The sequence below is a fragment of the Jaculus jaculus genome, chromosome 11 (genome assembly GCF_020740685.1).
Source record: "Jaculus jaculus isolate mJacJac1 chromosome 11, mJacJac1.mat.Y.cur, whole genome shotgun sequence".
NCBI classification, from domain to species: domain Eukaryota; kingdom Metazoa; phylum Chordata; class Mammalia; order Rodentia; family Dipodidae; genus Jaculus; species Jaculus jaculus.
In genome coordinates, this window is record NC_059112.1 from 56255890 (window position 1) to 56274453 (window position 18564).

The 18564-nt window shown below is 45.2% G+C and overlaps 1 non-coding gene and 1 pseudogene across 1 annotated transcript; one reads left to right on the top strand and one right to left on the bottom strand.

The window, feature by feature from the left end:
* Nucleotides 1-11105: 11105 nt before the first annotated feature.
* LOC123453468 lies at nucleotides 11106-11227 on the bottom strand. The gene has a single exon (XR_006632849.1). It is a non-coding gene; the product is annotated as a small nucleolar RNA SNORA26 (small nucleolar RNA).
* Nucleotides 11228-17422: 6195 nt separating this feature from the next.
* On the top strand, nucleotides 17423-17829 carry LOC101618093 (annotated as a pseudogene).
* The last annotated feature ends 735 nt before the right edge of the window (nucleotides 17830-18564 follow it).

Below are 18564 nucleotides of genomic sequence, written 5' to 3' on the forward strand. Positions count from 1 at the left end.
ATTTCCAGAAGCATCTGGGGTACATCACTCCTCCTCCAGAGAAAGGGTAGCTGGTGGAATTCATACTCCAGAGCTCCCCTCCAGTCACCAAGTGGGACTTCATACGTGGTTCTCTGTCTTTCCTATACCTGCTCCTGGCTCCAAGATGAACCTGCCTTGGGTCTGAATCCTTGCTTCAGGCTTCTCACCCAGGAGGAGAATGGGGGCAGAGACCTGGGAAGTCCCTGGCACAAGGGTGGAATAGTTACCCTGTGGTGCTGTACATCTTGGCACATAGCTAATTCTGGGTCAAAGTGTATTGTGCAATTAGTGATGCCTCTTGTCCCTTGTCCCCAGTGTCATATCACCAGGACTCAGAAATGTAGCAGATTGGATAACTTATCCTTAATTCTTCCTGCCCTTCACCTCCCCACCCCTCCATGGCCCTCCTCTGGAGAGCATGCATATTCATCAGCTGGATTTGGCCATGTAACCCATAAAAGACTTTGAGCTCAGGCCATAAAAGTCTCTAGATTTTGGAACTTCTGCTCATGCTGCAGGGAGTGGCCATTCCTCTTGCTTAGGTCTGGGATGAGGGTGTGGTACCCAGAGGAACCCATCTCAAAGCCTGGGTCCCATGAGCCCCACTGAGGGTGGACACATGACAACCTATTACCATCCACCCAAAGAAAGCACTGTCCTGAGCAGCAGAGTTCTTTGGAGCTGTTTGTTACATAGCAGCGTGACAGCAGAAGCAGACTTGGCAACCCAGCCACTGGAGGCCCAGCATCCTGGAGTGGGAGTGCGTGCCCTGTCAGCACCCACCCATCCAGGGGCTACCTCACCAGGCTCCCTCTGTGACCAGAGTTCCATGTGCTGTCCACTGACTTACCCAACTCTGTCCTATCCAGTGCTATTTCTTCCATTTGTCATTCATTAGGTCTCTCAGCTCTTCTGTGACAGGGCAGACCTGTGATCGGCCTGGGGCAAAGATGAGCAAGTCAGGCCAGCTTGAGCTGTGGAGGTTCTGTGCCATTATCAGAGAGTGTCCCATCCTGTCCCCACAGGCCTTGGGAAGTGCTCAGAAACCCAGGAAGGGTCTTTCCTGCCAGGCACCCAGGGAGAGTAGAGAGTGCCAGAGGATGTGCAAGTTGGGAATGTGTGTGTGGAAAGACTGAATTCCCGCGTTGCAGAGGGGATGGACGGGAGTACGGAGACTAGGCCAGCTACACAGAAAGTGCCAAATAAATAAGTACAGCTAAGTTTCCGTTACCTGGCACACGCATAGACACTCTCATGGCCTGCAGGGACTGCTCCAAGTCAGGAGGGCACACGGGGAGAGGCAGGTCACTGAACACCGAGCTTAATTGAGGTTAATTCTCTAGTGCAGCCTTGATTATGAAATTATTACCAAGCGCATGAATCATAATTAGAAGGTTGAAAACTCTGGGGCAAGCCTGGAGGAGCAATTCCCAAGATTTCTCCCTGAGCTCTAGGCTAGGGGTGGGTGGGTGGGTGGCTGCTTGTGTCCCTGGGGAAAAGGGAGGGTGTCTTGGGGAGGGTGTCAGCGGGGAGAAGAGGACGTGTCCTCGAGCAGGAGGCGTGTCTCGGGGTGTGTGGGGATGTCTTATTCGGTGCAGAGTGGGCGCGCGCTGGCCGCCGGGCCGCAGGACCGCGTCCGGAGACGTCGCGTCCCCGCCGCATCTCGCCGCGGGAGGGGGAGGCTGGCGGGTGCCGAGGTCCCTGTGGCAGGCGCCGCCCCGCGGGAAAATTCGCCGCCTGCGCCCGCGACTCCGCCCGCCCCCTGGCGACGCGGTGTGGAACTGCAGCGGTGCCCGCGCGCCGCACCTGCTCCTCGCCGCGGCGGAGCGCGGGCGGGCTGAGGCCCCAGCGGTCCTCGGCGAGGATCCGTCGCGTGGGTCTCACTCTCCGTGCGCCCGGCCCTGCGGCTGCGCACCGACCTGCCGGCAGAGTGCGGGCGCGCGGGTCCGACCCCTCTTGCCCGCGTCCCGGTGACGAGCGCGCGTGGTTGGACTGCGGAGCCCCGGCTGCCCGTGGAGTCCCAGCGTCCAATCTGCCGATTCAGGTTCTTGGGCTCAGTCCGAAGAACCTCGGAAAAGACGGGGCGCAAAGGGAGACAACGAGTCCCCACAGCAGGGTCAGGTCCCTCACCCCTTGACTCGCCGCGCGGGCACAGGCCACCAGCTCCCTGTCCTCCCCCTTCCACTTCTCTTATTTATTTTCTTCTCTGTTGCAGAAACATATTGAAGGGGAGAAAAAGGAAACATTAAGACCCGCTGTGAGCCGCGCAGCGGTTTAACGATTTCAAATGAGCCCGGCCAGGGTGAGGCCTGACAATCCCGTCAGGATGGCAGATGACGGCTAAAATTACCCGGAATCAATATTCTCACCGGGTGTCCCGGGCTGATAAGCTCTGCCAAGACAATGTTGACTATTAAAGTCGACAGCTTGAGATATTACACTATTAGTTATGCTATTTTTAATAATCTATAATATTTGGGCGATAATTAATTAATTATACGGGTCAGATAATATCTAGGGCTGGAATGAGGTCTGAAGGACCCATTACAGCAGTAATGAGAAAGGCGAATCTAATCTAGGGCAGGTGCCTCGGGCCTGGTGCTAGGCCTGGGCGAGCTGCCGCCCTGTGGCAGGGCCCTCCTGCCAGCCTGGGCCCACGCCAGGCCTGGACCCTGGGAGCTGAGGTCAGCAGACAGCAGTGCCTACTTTTGCTCCCTGTGGCTGGCAGGACTGGAGCCCAGAGCTCCAGCCTGGCCAGGCAGGTCCCTAATGGCTGGCTGTCTTCTGTGGCCTGGGCTATACCTGCTCCTGAGTTGACAACCTAAAGTCCAATCTGTTGCCTTGCTCAACAGCAAGTCTGTCTACACCTCTCCTTTTCCAAGCTCACCATACTCCTGCCTGGAGGTTTTCCTGTTGCAGGATGAATGGGCCAAACTCACTTCTGCCCCAGGACCTTCACTTTGACTGTTCTTGCTGCAGTCTCCCATTTCTTCTCATTCTTCTAACATTATCTCTTCAGAGGACAGACAATCTGACTGACCTCTCAGAGCTGTCCCTGCCCAGAGGCCTTAGTGGAGGACTCATCCAGTTTAAGGAGCACAGTCATCTCAGCCTAAAATTCAGGATGTGAACCATTGTTGGGGGCAAGGGTTGGTTACAGGAACTATGGCTGATGGTTTTTGGTGGCAACTGTTGGGAAGTTCATATCCTCCTACCTTTGTTCTTCCTTCTGCCACAGGGATCTGGGCTTTCTCAGGTGAGAACAGCCTTCACCTCTGGGACCAGAGAAGTGGGAGGCCTGAGCTACAGCCTGTCGGTGGCTGCCCTGCCCAATGGCCCTGGGCCCCAGAGGGGCTATTTCTTTGGGTGGATGACCTTGACTGTGGGAGCCTCTAGGCAGGGCCCTTACACAGGGCTGTGTCCCGTCAGTGGCCCTGGGCAGAGTTAGCCTTCAGGCTTTGCTAGGCCTAGGTCAAGGGCACATTTTCCAGAGGGAATTTTAAAGCAATATTACATGAACGACAAGTCTGCGTCCTGCTATCCCATGAAAACTCTTTTGGGAAGAAATGTATTTGTCTACGTTCTGAATTGTGGCTGTGGCTACTGTAGAGTTTATGTACAACATATGCACATATACATAATATGGATATAACTTGACATTGCCATGTGTTTTCTCCATGGAGGCTTTTTCTGAGGCTGTCACCTCTAAAATTCACCTTGGGTGGCTGTGGCCACATGAGTCTGTCTTGAGATTAGTCTTGTCTTTTAAGCATCCCTGGTGGCTTTAAGATCAGCTCCCATCTGCTCCCTCAGACCTCACAGGCTCCTTTGTGCAAACACTGAGCAGAGTAAACACACAGCAAGCAACTGGAGAGGCAGGAGTGCAGAACCTGGTGGCGCTCGGTCATAGGCACAGCTCTCACTAGCCCCTCCCAGCTCCTCTGTGGAACCTTCTTCATTTGCCTTTTCCCACTGTACACACATTAAAGCCAGGAAGAAAGGATGTGAGAAAAATTTGATGAAATCCAGACCAAGCATAAAGTCTCTCATTCCCTTTTCCTCCTCCCTCTCCTCCTCCCTCCAGGTTGTCTCATAGAGCCTAGGTTGGCCTGAATCTTGTGATCCTCCTGTCTCAGCTTCCTGAGTGCTTGCATAGCAGAGATGTGTCACTACACACAGCCAAATCTGTTTTGTCCAAGTGCTGTGCCAGTGCCAACCTCCTTTTCTTGGCAGCTGTATGATAAAGACACAGGGCTGAGACACCCTTGCAAACTCTGCTTTACTCTTGCAACTTTTTGTTGTTGTTTTTTCGAGGTAGGGTCTCACTGTAGCCCGGGCTGACCTGGTATTCACTATGTAGTCTTAGGATGGCCTCGAACTTACAGTGATCCTCCTATCTCTGCCTCCCGAGTGCTGGGATGTGCCATTATGCCCGGCATACTTTTGCAACTTTATGTGAGGTTAACTGATTCCAAAATAAAAGATATATTGAAATACACTAATGTCATAAAAACCCAATACCCTTTCCACAGTTTTCATTGTAACTATTTTTAATGATGACATATCAATTCAATAAAGTAAAATTTCCACCACTGTTTTTTCTTTTTTCTTTTTCTTTTCTGATTATTACAAGTAATGGTTTTGTTGATCTGCCTCTGGTCCAATATTTGAGGTGAGTCCTGGTGGTCAACTGCCAGTCAGATGTCTGAAATGAGATATGTGTTCTTTAGCTCCTGTCTCTCAGCTTGTCATGCTAAGGAGGGGTCATGAGTGTACAAGACTGTGGGCAGCCTGTGAGGCTGGTGGGTCCAGGGCACATCTCAAATACAATAAAGTCCTGATGGACACACCATTGACCTGACTTTAGACTTTACTTTTTCTGGTGATCAAAGTAACATGGGACTGAGAAAGAGTACATAAGAGACATCTACACACTCTTGTAGTGCCTCAGTTTTTCTCCACCTGCTTCCCTCTAAATCTTGTTTTCTGCAGTTTGAGAACTTTGGAGCTGTGTCCACAGCCTGGGTTGCTGTTTTTCTGATTCTGTCCTATGTATACTAAGCACTTCCTTTGTCAGGGGGTACTGGCTTCCTGGGCACATGCTTAGATCTGCTGCCCAGTGTGAGTTAGTGGACATTAAGCACTTTCATCTACAAATATTTGAGGCAAGGAAAAAGAACAAAATAAATACAGATTGGAAAGGAAATTATGAAGAGACAAAGAAGAAGCTATGCTGGAAACTAGAGACTACATGATTGTCTATGCAGAAAACCCCAAAGACCCTAAAAGAATAGCAGCAAGACCCGGTAAGTTAGCAAGACCAGAGGAAACAAGCCAAAACAGGCCAGATTTCTGTGTATGAGTCACCAACATTAGAAACCAAAAGTTTTATTTTACTTTTTTGTATATATGTTCATGTGTAGTGTGTGTGCACATGTGCATGTGTGTGTGGAGGTCAGACATTGATGTCAGTTGTCTTCCTCAATAGCTCTTCACCTCTTTTTGTTTGTTTGTTTGCTGTTTTGTTTTTGTTTTCTGACGTGGAATTCACTATGTAGTCTCAGGGGGCCTCGAACTCATGGTGATCCTCCTACCCTCTGCCTCCCAAGTGCTGGGATTAAAAGGCATGCGCCACCACATCTGGCTTTCTCTTCACCTCATTTTTTTATTAGTTACATATACAGTAAGGATGGTACCATTGTTAGCCTTCTCCCTATGGTCCCCCCATGAGGATTGTGGGTGTTGCATTGTGAAGGTGGCCATCAGTTATGGGGGAGAAGCAATGTCTCTGAGCATAATGACCTAGCTTATGGCTCTAACAATCTTTCCGCTCCCCGTTCTGCGAATTTCCCTGAGCCATGTTGAGTTCATTTTAGGTCTACTTCACTGATGAGGTCTTGGGAGTCTCTGTGTTTCTGGATGTCTGATTTGGTAGGAGTTGAGTGTTCTCTGTGTCTATCTCCTTTACCCTTGTGCTGATACCAGGTTCACTGAGAAAGCAGCTCTTGCTCATTACCCCACTAACTCTATGGCTTCACCTTGTGCCCTGGTTGGAGTGATGGGCTGATTCTCTCCTCAGGTTCTGCATCCATCTGAAAAAGAGATACAAATTCTCCAATGGAGAGTGAGGTCAATGCAAGATACATGGATACCCATTATTATTTTAGAGAGAATTCAATAGGTGAAGGCCCTCTTGTAGCCCAGTATTGGTGGGAGCTTCATATTAGAGAGTGGGCTTGTTTTGGGATATGGTTCTGACCTATTTCTCCATTCCAGGTATGGGTTCTGTTATACCAAATGATCTGTTATCCAAATCAAGAGCAGCTGATAACCCACCATGGCTGTGTGCCACTATTGCACTTGTGTGAGCATCACATCAGGTTGATTGCTGCTGAGTAACTTAGACCATGAGTTGCTTAAACAGATGTTGGTCATTTTCCCCATCACTCATGTAACACCTTCTGGCACTAGACAAACTAACTGTCTGGGGATTGACTCTCTTCCAGTTTCTAGCCAGATTGCTCCATGTTCCATCCCAACAGCATATGGTGTCTTCGGCAATAGGGTCTTAGCATTAGCCTTTTCTTTACCTCATTTTTTGAGACAAGGTCTTGCACTGAACCTGTAACTCACCAATTCAGCTAGACTAGCTAGCCAGCAAGTTCCACAGATCCTCCTGTCCCTGCCTCTGCAATGCTGAGATCACAGGTGTGTGGCCCTGCACCCAGCTTTTATGTGAGTGCTGGGAATCTGAACTTGGGTCCTCATACTTGGTACAACCAGCACTTTACTGGCTGAGCCATCTTCCCAGCTCCTGGAAAACTTCAATTTTAAAAAGCAAAATTGTTAGCAGCTCTAGGCTAAGGAAGTTCCCTCCTATTCCTGGTTTTTCTGAGTTTTTATTGCAAACCAATGTTGCATTTTATCAAAGGTATTCTCTACATCTGTTGAAAGGACCATGTGGGTTTTCCCTCTTTTTGTCTGGTGCTATGGTAGGAACCTCTGTGCTTTCATTCATATGTTGCTGGATTTCTGTATATATGTTCTGAGAGGGACTAGTCTGTGGCTTCTTGTCTTACTTTTGTCTGGTTCTGGTAGTAGGCTACAGCTGGCCTCAAAATGAGCTGGAAACCATCACCTCCTTTTCTGTTTTTATTGAAGCAATTGTATTGGATGGGATCTATTTTTATCTTTAAATATTTGCAAGAATTCACCAGAGAAACTGCCTGAGCCTTGAGTTTTCATATTTGAAAAGTTATTAACTATGAATTCACTTCTATTAGTAGACAATGTACTACTCAGGTTATTAGTTATTGGGGGAAGCTTGGTAGTTTGGGGGGTCAGGGTGGTTGTTCAACTGAATGGTATGGAACAAGCCCAGGATATCTGTTGGTTCTGTGGGGATGGCCCCTCTCTTGTTCCTGTGTTTGGTAACACACACCTTTCTGCTTTTCTTTATCAGTCTGGCTGAAGGCTCATCAATTTTATTAACTTTTCCAAAGAACCAGCTTTTGACTTCCTTGATTTTATCTAGGGTTCCTCTGCTTTTAATTCCATTGGTTTCTGCTTTATCTTTATTATTTCTTTCTTTGGCTTTAGGTTTTACTGCTCTTTTCTTTTGTTGTTGGTGTTTCTTTTTCTTTTTTTAGGGTTTTTGAGGTAGGGTCTCACTCCAGCCCAGGCTAACCTGGAATCACTTTATCTTATAATTCCAGTCTCCAACTCACAGCAATCCTCTTACCTCAGTCTCCAGAGTGCTAGGACTAAAGCATGCACCATCATCTCCAGCTTGAGACTCCTTCTTTGATTCAAGGATAAAAAGTAGGGCTGGAGGAATGGCTCAGAGGTTAAAGGCACTTGCTTGCAAAGTCTGACAACCTGGATTTAGTTCCCCAGTACCCTCATGATGCCAGATGCACAAAGTGGTGCATGTATCTGGAATTTGTTTGCAGTGACTAGAGGCCCTGGTGCACCCATTTTCTCACTCCCTCCTTTGTTGTTTCTCTGCCTGCAAAAAAATATTTTTTTAAAATTTTTTTCTCAATTTTTATTAACATTTTCCATGATTATAAAAAGTATCCCATAGTAATACCCTCCCTCACCACCCCCACTTTCCCCTTTGAAATTCCATTCCCCATCATATCCCCTCCCCATCTCAATCAGTCTCTCTTTTGTTTTGATGTCATGGTCTTTTCCTCCTCTTATGATGGTCTTGTGTAGGTAGTGTCAGGCACTGTGAGGTCATGGATATCCAGGCCAAAAAATATAGAAGAAAAGCAGGATGCCAGGCATGGTGGTGCTCAACTTTAATCCCAGCACTTAGGAGGCAGAGTTTGAGACCAGCTTGAGACTCATAGCAAATTCCAGGTTAGTCTGGCTAGAGTGAAATGCTACCCTGAAAAACCAAAAGAAAAGTAGGTTACTTAATTTGTATGTATCTGGGGTCTCGATGATGTCTTCTATTGTTCACTTTTTATTTAGTTTTATATAATTAATTTTATTTAATTTATATACTTAACTCCATTAATCAATTTTCACGGGTACGCATTGATTCTTTTAATGCTGTTAGACTCGCTTTATCAGTTTTGGAGTTCCGTGTGCACCTTACAAGAGCCTACATTCTATGGTTGGATGCTATATTCTATGCATACCATTTAGAGTATTTTATCTGTTTGTGTGTGTGTGTGTGTGTGTGTGTGTGTGAGAGAGAGAGAGAGAGAGAGAGAGAGAGAGAGAGAGAGAGAGAGAGAGAGAGAAAGAGAAAGAAAGAAAATGTGAGAGAATGGGTGTGCCAGGGCCTTTTGTCTATGCAAACGAAGTTCAGATACATTGAATGTGCCGCTTTGTGCATCTGGCTATATGTGGGTACTGGGGTATCAAAGTAGTGTGTAGCAGATTCCTCCAAATTTAAACATTCCCTTTTGGAAGGAGAAGGGAGTCTAGAGGTCAAGAAGTCTGGAAAAGCTGAAACTTAAAAGATCAGCACTCAGGAGGTAGAGGTAGGAGGATCAGCATGAGTTTGAGACCATTCTGGGTCTACAGAGTGAGTTTCAGGTTAGCCTGAGCTACAGTGAGACCCTACCTGGGATGAAGGGAGGAGAAAAGGTCATACAGCCACTTTCCACAGTTCTAGGAATGATAAACAACTGTTAAAGGGCCAACTTCGACCAATCCAGTGTTAATTAGAAATTAAAACATTTGGGCTGGAGAGATGGTTTAGCAATTTAAAGCCTGAAAAGCCTAAGGACCCAGGTTCAATTTTCCAGGTCCCCTTGCACAAGGTGGCGCATGTATTTGGAGTTCATTTGCATTGGCTAGAGGGCCTGGTGTGCTCATTCTCTCTTTCTCTCTGTCTGTCTCAAATTTAAGAAAAAAAAAAAAAGAAGGCAAAAACAATTGAAATATTCCCTCCTTGGGGAAGAAGGAAGCTCAGGAGACTCAGGAAGTCAAGAAGTCTGGGAAAAGGTTACAAGACCCCTCCCTAAAGGGGAGGAGACTCTTACTGAGCTGTTCCAATCCCATAGTGTGCTTCAGACTTTCCCACCAGCTGAGCTGTCCACAGGTTGTGCAGTGAGCTCCAGAGATGCTGCCTCATGAGTGATCATCTATGCTGGGGTGGGCTTTTCAATGATGCTGCTGCCTTTGAGTCATCCATGTTCCCATAAGCAACCCCTCAACCTGCTCTGTACTTACCACAGTAAACTCATTGGTTCACCAAAGCCAGTGAATTTTGGTCTTCTTGTCTGTATTCTATCTGGGATGAATAGTTGCCTCAGGGGAAAAAAAGTTTCCCATGACACCTGGCCATCAGGCTTTGCAAGCAAGCCCCTTTAATTGCTGAGACATCTTCCCAGTCCCTGGGAACACCATTTGGAAGCAGCTCCATCTCCATCCTTGCTGGCCACTGGCTTCTTGTGGATGCTAAGTGAAGAGTGTGGTGGTATGTGATTGTTAGGTTATCACTCTTGTGGTCAGTTCTGCTTTTGTCTTGTTGCTTTCTAAGGTCTGTCATGGGATGAGCACATGCTTAGGTTTTTACCTCTTCTTGGTGAATGGACTCTATTTTCCTTGGGAACCCTCCTTACTCAGTTCACTTTATCTGGTAATGGTATAATCACCACAACTTTCTTTTTGGGACTATAGTATGTTTTTTTGTATCCTTACACTTCTAATTTACTGATGGAATTATATTTAAAGATGATTTTGGGCATCAAGTGGGTAATTGGATTAAATAAAACCAACCCTAGTATAATAATCTACCTTTTTAAAGTCTTTTTGTTTTAATTTTTTTTGTTTATTTTTACTTATTTATTTGAGAGTGACAGAGAGAGAAAGAGGCAGAGAGAGAGAGAGAGAGAGAGAGAAGAGAATGGGCACGCCAGGGCTTCTAGCCACTGCAAACAAACTCCAGATGCGTGCGCCCCCTTGTGCATCTGGCTAACGTGGGTCCTGGGGAAGCGAGCCTTGAACTGGGGCCCTTAGGCTTCACAGGCAAACACTTAACCGCTAAGCCATCTCTCCAGCCCTAAAGTCTTTTTTATATTTTATTTTTATTTGTTTATTAGAGGAAAGAGAGAGAAATTGAGCACACCAGGGCCTCGAGCCACTGCAAATGAACTTCAGATGCAACATGTGGATACATGGCTTAAATGGTATCTGGGGAATTGAAGTCCTTAGACTTCACAGACAAGCACCATAACCTCTAAACTATCTCTCCAGGTTAACAACCTCTAAACCATCTCTCCAGATCAACAATCTACCTTTTAATCCATGCCTTACACATGCCAGGCAAGCACTTTACTCTGAGCAACAACCCTTCCCAGCCCCTAGACTATTGTCATTCAATAAATTGTTTCAGTGTTTAGATTTGGCCTGATATTTTTAATTAATTTATGTATTGTTTTTGGAGGTAGGGTCTCACTCACAGGCTGACCTGGAATTCACTATGTAGTCTCAGGGTGGCCTAGAACTCAGAGCGATCCTCCTACCTCTGCCTCCTGAGTGCTGGGATTAAAGGCGTGCACCACCATGCCCGGCTCTGATACTTTTTTAAAAAATTATTTTATTTTTATTAAAAAAGTCTAACTTGTCAGTCCAGATAGGGTCCAAAGAGTAGATTTGTGACCTCTTCTCTGGGTTTTATGGCAATTTCCTTGACCCTTCTGTGGTAGCCTCTTAAAGTGCTATGGAAACTTTAAAAGGGCACAAGAAAAGACATTTCCCCTTTTGTTGTAAGATCTTGTTGATGTCTCATTTCTTCTTTCATTTTCCATTTCCTGTGCCTCTTTAAGACAAGTATTTGTAGTAGTAGTAGTCCCTCTGTAGTCCAGGCTGAACTCACAGCAGTCCTCCTGCCTCAGCCTCCTGAGTACTGGAATCCTGTTTCCTTTTAAATTATCTCCACACTTTTTACTTTTATTTATTTATTTGAAAGCAGAGAGAAATAGAAGAGAGACAGAGAGAATGGGCACACCAGCGCCTCCAGCTGCTGCAAGCACACTCCATGTGCCACTTTGTGCATCTGGCTTTACTAGGGTACTGGGAAATGTTAAGCATCGTAGGCAAGAGCCTCTCAGCCATCTCTCCAGCTCTATTTCTGCATTTTTTTTTTTTAATGGAGGAAGGGATATTTATTGAAGCTTACAGATCCAGGGGAAGGTCCATAATGGCAGAAGAAGCTGGCCTGCCTTTATAGGTCCAAGCAGAGAAAGAAGCACAAGCCAAAAGCCACACAGCACAGCACACTTCAGGAATTCCAGCTAGGTACACTTTGCTTATCTTTAGGTCGAAATCTCAAACCCACCACCATACCTTAAGATCCTTGCAGTGTGACACTGCCTCCAGCCAGGTGGCTGCAGATGCAAACTACAAACTAATAAAACACTGAATATATTGAGGGCCATCTATTCAAACTACCACACTAACTTTAACAATCTTAATATTTACCCTCAATTTAACAATTCTAAACTTAACACTTACAATCCTAACCATAATCTTAGCAATCTTTTTTTTTCAATCTCTCCAGCCCTATTTTATTGTTTTAATAAAGATCAGTTTTCTTCAGAATGCCAACTAGTTTCATTAGTTTTTAATTTTACTTTCTATGTTTCCATTTGCTTAATTCTCAAAAATATGTAAATATATAATACATTATCATCCTTCTTTTTCATACTGATTTCATTGTGTTTCTGTGCTATCATTTATAGAAGTATTTCAATCTTACCAATATAAATAGTATTTAAACAGAATTAGACAATGCATAAATCAATGCCTCCAGGTCTTTCAGATAGTACTCCCAATCCCCATTAATCTTAGCAATCTTAATAGTAGCCCTAAATTTAACAATTCTTACCTTAACCCTTCCAATCCTAATCTTAATCCTAACCTATCCCTAAAACTAAATCCTAACCCTAATAACAGTAAACCAAACCCTTTCCCTAACCCTAACTTCTAACCCTAACCCTGACAACACTAACAATACTAACAGTACTAATCCTAACAACCCTAGAACCTTAACCCTAACCATAACGACCCTAACAAAAAACATTATTGTACCCATAACCCTAACCCTAGGCCTCACCCTTACCCTACAATAACTCTAACCATAGGGTAGATTGAAACCATAATTCTAACCCTAGGCTTAACTAAAACCCTAATTTTTTTTCAAGGTAGGGTCTCACACTACCCCAGGCTGACCTGGAACTCACTATGTAGTCTAAGGTTAGCCTTGAATTCACAGCAATCCTCCTACTATCTCTGCATTTTTAATCAATTGTGATACCATTGTAATCTATAAAACATGCCAAAGAAATCCATCTCTGCTTGTTTTTAGGATTTGTCTTGGGAGGTGCATTTGGAGTGTTTACTGCCAGGCATTGATACCAATGTAGGCTTTGACCCTAAGGATCCTTACCATATGCCAACTGCAAAAGAAGTTCTGAAAGACATGGGACAGAGAGGAATATCCTACGCCAAAAATTTTGCCATTGTGGGTGCCATGTTTTCATGTACTGAATGTTTGGTAGACTCTGTAAGTGTCTCTGCTTTCTTTCTAAGATATCCTTGTCTGCTTCTGTCACATAATTGTTTTGAAATTTTTTTTAAAATATATTTATTTATGTGAAATCAGAGAGAGCGGGATAGAAGAGAGACAGTCAGAGAGAATGGGCACATCAGGGCCTCCAGCCACTGCAAATGAACTCCAGAAGCATGTGCCACTTTGTGCATCTGGCTTACATGGGTACTGGGGAATTGAACCTGGGTCCCTAGGCTTTGCAGGCAAGTGCCTTAACTGCTAAGCCATCCCTCTAGTCCCTGTCATACAATTTTTTTTTCAGTTTTTCGAGGTAGGTTCTCACTCAATCCCAGGCTGACCTGGAATTCACTATGTAGTCTGAGGGTGATCCTCCTACCTCTGCCTCCCAAATGCTAGGATTAAAGGCATGTGCCACCACATCCGGCCCCTGTCACACAGTTTTTAAAGAGAAATGCTGCTGGTGTTCCTAGAATACAGGTCATACATGTCAAACTTCAGCCAGATGTGGTGGTGCATGCTTGTACACTCAGGAGACTGTGGCAGAACTCGTGAGATCCAGGCCAGCCTGTGTACATAGAAAATATTGAGAACCTATCTGAAAACAAACAAAAAAAGTGGGGGGCATGGCAGAGGAGAGGGCTCAGTGAATAAGAACATGCTGTCTCTGCATTTTTAAATATTACACTTTAATTATTTTTTCTCCTATGTCTTCTCTATGTTAGTGTTGTGCTGGTTTATATGTAAAATGCCCCCATAGGCTCATGTATTTGAAAACTGATCCCCAGCAAAGTGATGCTGTTTGGGAGGCCTATGGAAGCTTTAGTGGTTGTAGCCTTGCCAGAGGAAGAGCTTCACTGGCAGCGGACCTATGTGTTTTATAGTCTATGCTAGCTTGCTTTTCCCTCTGCTTCCTGACTCTGGTGAGATATGACTCTGGCTTCCCACTGGCCTGCCATGCCTTCCTCACCATGAAACTTTCCCTCAAAACTTTAAGATGAATTAAACTCTTTTCTCCCATAAACTACATCTGATCAGGTATTTTGTACCAACCATGAGAAAGTAAGTATGCCTTCTGTTGCTTGGTACTTTTATAAAGAAAAGAGGTTTGGGTGCCTGGAAAGGTGGCTCAGCAGTTAAGACCTGTTAAGCTTGATGGCCTAGGATTGATTCCCCAATACCCACATGAAGCCAGATGCATAAAGTGGCATATGTGTCTGGAGTTCATTTACAGGGCAAGAGGCCTTGGCACATCCATAGAGGTTTTGATTCAAGGTTCTGGTCCAGGGTTGGGGGCCCACATGTGGTAATAGCCTTCTTTCTGTCTGTGCATCACCTGGAAGAGACAGGAAGGATACCTGTGTATACTAACAAAGTCACCAGGGTTAGTCATGGGGCTCCATCTTCATGATCCATCTGATCCTAATTGCCTCTGCAAGGCTCTCCTGTAAACACCACAAGTGGGGTTGATTCCAGTTTCTGACTACCACATAGTGGCAACTGAATTTCAATGCATGAATTGTTGAGGGGTACTGAGCCTTAACCATAGCTCTTTGTACAGTGTGTTTGTTTTTGACAGTTCTCTGGAGGTTACAATATACATATTGAACACATATTGTCACAGTCTCTCCCTTTAACCCCACCCAAGTTTTGAGCCAAGGGCCTCACTCATGCCAGACATAAGCTCACAGTCTCTTTACAATTAATATTTGTGGGCTGGAGAGATTGCTTAGTGGTTAAGCACTTGCCTGCAAAGCCTGATGACACCAGTTTACCCAATGTCAAGACAGATGCAAGGGCACATACATCTGGAGTTCGATGCAGTGGCTGGAGGCCCTGGTGTGCCTATTTTCTCTCTCCTCTCTCTCTCTACTTGCAAATAAATAATTTTCTTTTAGAAACCAACAATAAAAGGAATTAGTATTTGTGACTTCAAGTGGAATGCAGGCAATAGCACCAAAGCCACCTGTGTTTCTCCGTAGATGTCTGCTTCATTATTCCTCCACAAACACTTTAACTCCACCACCCCCTGTTCATAACTTTTGTTATCTATTGACATATATCTTTCAAAACAGAAGAAAATTCAGTGTGTACACTCACACGCTCCACTGCCTCACTCGTTTTCTCTGGTGTCATTTCTAGAATGTTCCACATCTTTTCAGAGCCAGCCTTTAGCAGTGCTGTTTTACTGCCCGGTTCTCCTAGGTCTCTGAGAAGAAGCCCTTGTTTCCTGCAGGCAGTGTGTCGTTTCCCTGTGGCTACGTTCCACGTTTGTCTTTGCCTTTGGTTCTCACCAGTTTGACTTTGGCACTTTGGCCAGAGATTTCTTCTTTTTAAAAATAATTTATACAGGTTGGAGAGATGGCTTAGCAGTTAAGGCAGTTGCCTGCAAAGCCTAAGGATCCATGTTTGATTCTCTAGGTCCCATGTAAGCCAGATGCACAAAGTGGTGCATGTATCTGGAGTTTGTTTATAGTAGCTAGAGGCCTTGGCATGCCCTTTCTCTCTCTAATAAATAAATAAAAATGAATATTTAAAAAAATAATTTATGCCAAACTTGGTGGCACACATTTTTAAAAATATTTTTAATCTCTCCAGCCCATTAATCAACAGTTTCTATAATTATAGACAATAAAACTGTGGTAATTCCCTCCCCCTGCAGCTTTCCCTTTGCAACTCCAATCTCCGTTATATCTCCCACCCTCTCAATCAGTCTCTCTTTTATTTTTTATTTTCTCGAGGTAGAGTTTCACTCTAGCCCACACTGACCTGGAAGTCACTAGGTAGTCTCAGGGTGACCTCGAACTCATGGTGATCCTCCTACCTCTGCTTCCCAAGTGCTAGGATTAAAGGTGTGCACTACCACGCCCAGCTTGGTCTTGTGTATTTCTAGCACTCAGGAGGCTGAGGTAGGAGAATCACCATGTGTTCCCAATCAGCCTGGGCTAGAGTTAAACCCTGCCTTTAAAAATATCCCAAATAGCCAGGTGTGGTGGCGCATGCCTTTAATCCCAGCACTTGGGAGGCAGAGGTAGGAGGATTGCCATGAGTTCGAGGCCACCCTGAGATTACCTATGACTTCTAGGTCAGCCTGGGCTACAGTGAGAGCCTATCTTGAAAAACAAACAAAAAAAATCCAAAATAGCCAGGCATGAGAAGCTTACAGTGGCTTGAGCAGAGCTTTCTTTGGGTTTATCCTTTTTGGAATTCATTGTCTTAAATCTGAAAACTTAGCGTTTTAGCAAATTTTGTCACTTTTTGGTCATTGTTTCAGTCTATTTTTTGTTTATTTTTTTATTTTTATTTTTAGCTTTTTTTTAGAGAGAGAGGAGAGACAGAATTGGCATACCAGGACCTCAGCCCCTGCAATTGATCTCCAGACGCTTGTGCCACCTAGTGGGCATGAACAACCTTGCACTTGCCTCGCCTTTGTGCGTCTGACTACCCTAAGATCTGGAGAGTAGAACATGGGTCCTTAAGCTTTGCAGGCAAGTGCCTTAACTACTAAGCCATCTCTCCAGCCCTATTTTCTGTTTCTAAAATAGAATGTCCCAAAATTATGTATTATGAAGAAAATACATTTGTTTTTAAATTTTTATTTATTTATTTGCAAGCAGAGAGATAGAGACAAGAGAGACAGAGAAAGAATGGGCACGCCAGGGCCTGGAGCCACTGTAAACAAACTCCAGACGCATGTGCCCCTTATGCATCTGGCTTACATGGGTCCTGGAGAATCGAACCTGGGTCCTTTGGTTTGCAGGCAAATGCCTTAACCACTAAACCATCTCTTCAGCCCCCAAACATTTATTTCTTATGGTTATGGAAGCTGCACATCCAAGTTGAAGGCTCTGGTGATGGCTTTCTTGTTGTGTCATCCATGATCAAAAGAGAAGAGTGAGCAAGAGGGGACCAGGCTCACTTTTTTTGCAGGGCAGTGTTACTTGAAGCAGAGTCTCACTATGTAGCCCTGTTGGCCTCCAACTCCCAATCTTCTTTTCTCAGCCTCCCAAGTGCTGAGATGACAGGCATGTGTCACCATGCCCAGACAGACTCACTTTTAGACAAGTCCACTCCCATTATAATGGTATTAACCCACTCACAAGGGCAGAAACCTCATGACTTAAACAGCTGTTAAACACCCCTTCTCCCAATACTGCTGTGCTAGGGTTCGAATTTCTAACACATGAACCAGAAAACAACAGCCACTGTTTGCATTTCCTCTAATAACACACAGTAGACCATTTGTTAGTATAATATAGATCCCAGATGCTCTGATGATTTAAAAAAATATTGGGGAGTCACCTTGAGCTAGGTAAGTGATGTGCGCTGAACAGGGGCTGTAGGGGAGTGGGAATACAGGCTTTAAAAATGTGGACCACCAGGGTACTGCTCATTCCTCCAGTTCTGATCTGCTGTTGTATCAAGGGTCTAATCAGGCCTGCATCTGCCTCCCTCCTGAGTAAGCCAGAGGCCCTATCTAAACAGCCTTCCTATAGCAGCTCCCCACTCCAGGTGGCCATAAGGGCGTTCCAGACCAATGCTGTCTCCAGGAACATTGATACAGCAGCCAAGTTCATTGGTGCCTGAACCACTACAGTTGGTATGGCTGGATCAGGGGCTGACATTGGCATGGTATTTGGCGCCTTAATCATTGGCTATACTAGGAATCTGTCAAGAAGCAACTCTTCCCTTGTGCCATGCTGGGCTTTGCCCTGTCTGAGGTCATGGGGCTCTTCTGTTTGACAGTCACCTTCCTCATCCTCTTCACCATGTGAGTCTCTGTAGGGTCACCCAGCCATCCTGGCTGCTTCAATTCCATGCTCTTCCTCATATTGGAATGGGCTAAGCTTTACCATTAAGCACATTTCTTTAATCCACCCCCCTGAGATATTGGGGACTGAGGAAGTGGCTCAGTGTCTAAATGTGCTTTTCTTGCTAGCCAGCTGGTCTGAGTTCAATTCCCTAGTACTCATATAAAACTGGACAAAGTGGCACATGTGTCTGAAATCCCAACACGCCCACAGTACTGGGAGACAGAGCCAGGAGAATGAGGAAGCTCATGGGCCAGCTAGAATGGCACATGCTGCAGCAAAAACAACAAGGGCCACCCTGCTCCAGCATGGTGGAAGGAGAGGATGAACACCCCAAGATTGTCTTCAGACGGCCACACATGCTACAGCACGCACATTCCCATACACATACATCCACACATGCATACACGTAATAACAAATAAAAATAAAAATAAAAATTTTCTTTCTGTCATTTAGGCTTGGTAAGTTCAATTGATCTATCTAGTTTTGCACAGTGGCAGTATCAAAGCCAAAGAGGTTTATCCAAGACATGAGTATTGCTAATTGAAAACTTTCCCCAACACCTGGCTGTGATGACTTGCAATTGATCTATCTAAACTTCCTTCTTTATATTTTTATTCATGAGAGAGAGAGAGAAAGAGAGAGAGAGAGATTATGGGCACAGCAGCCTCCTGCTGCTGAACTCTAGACACAAGCAC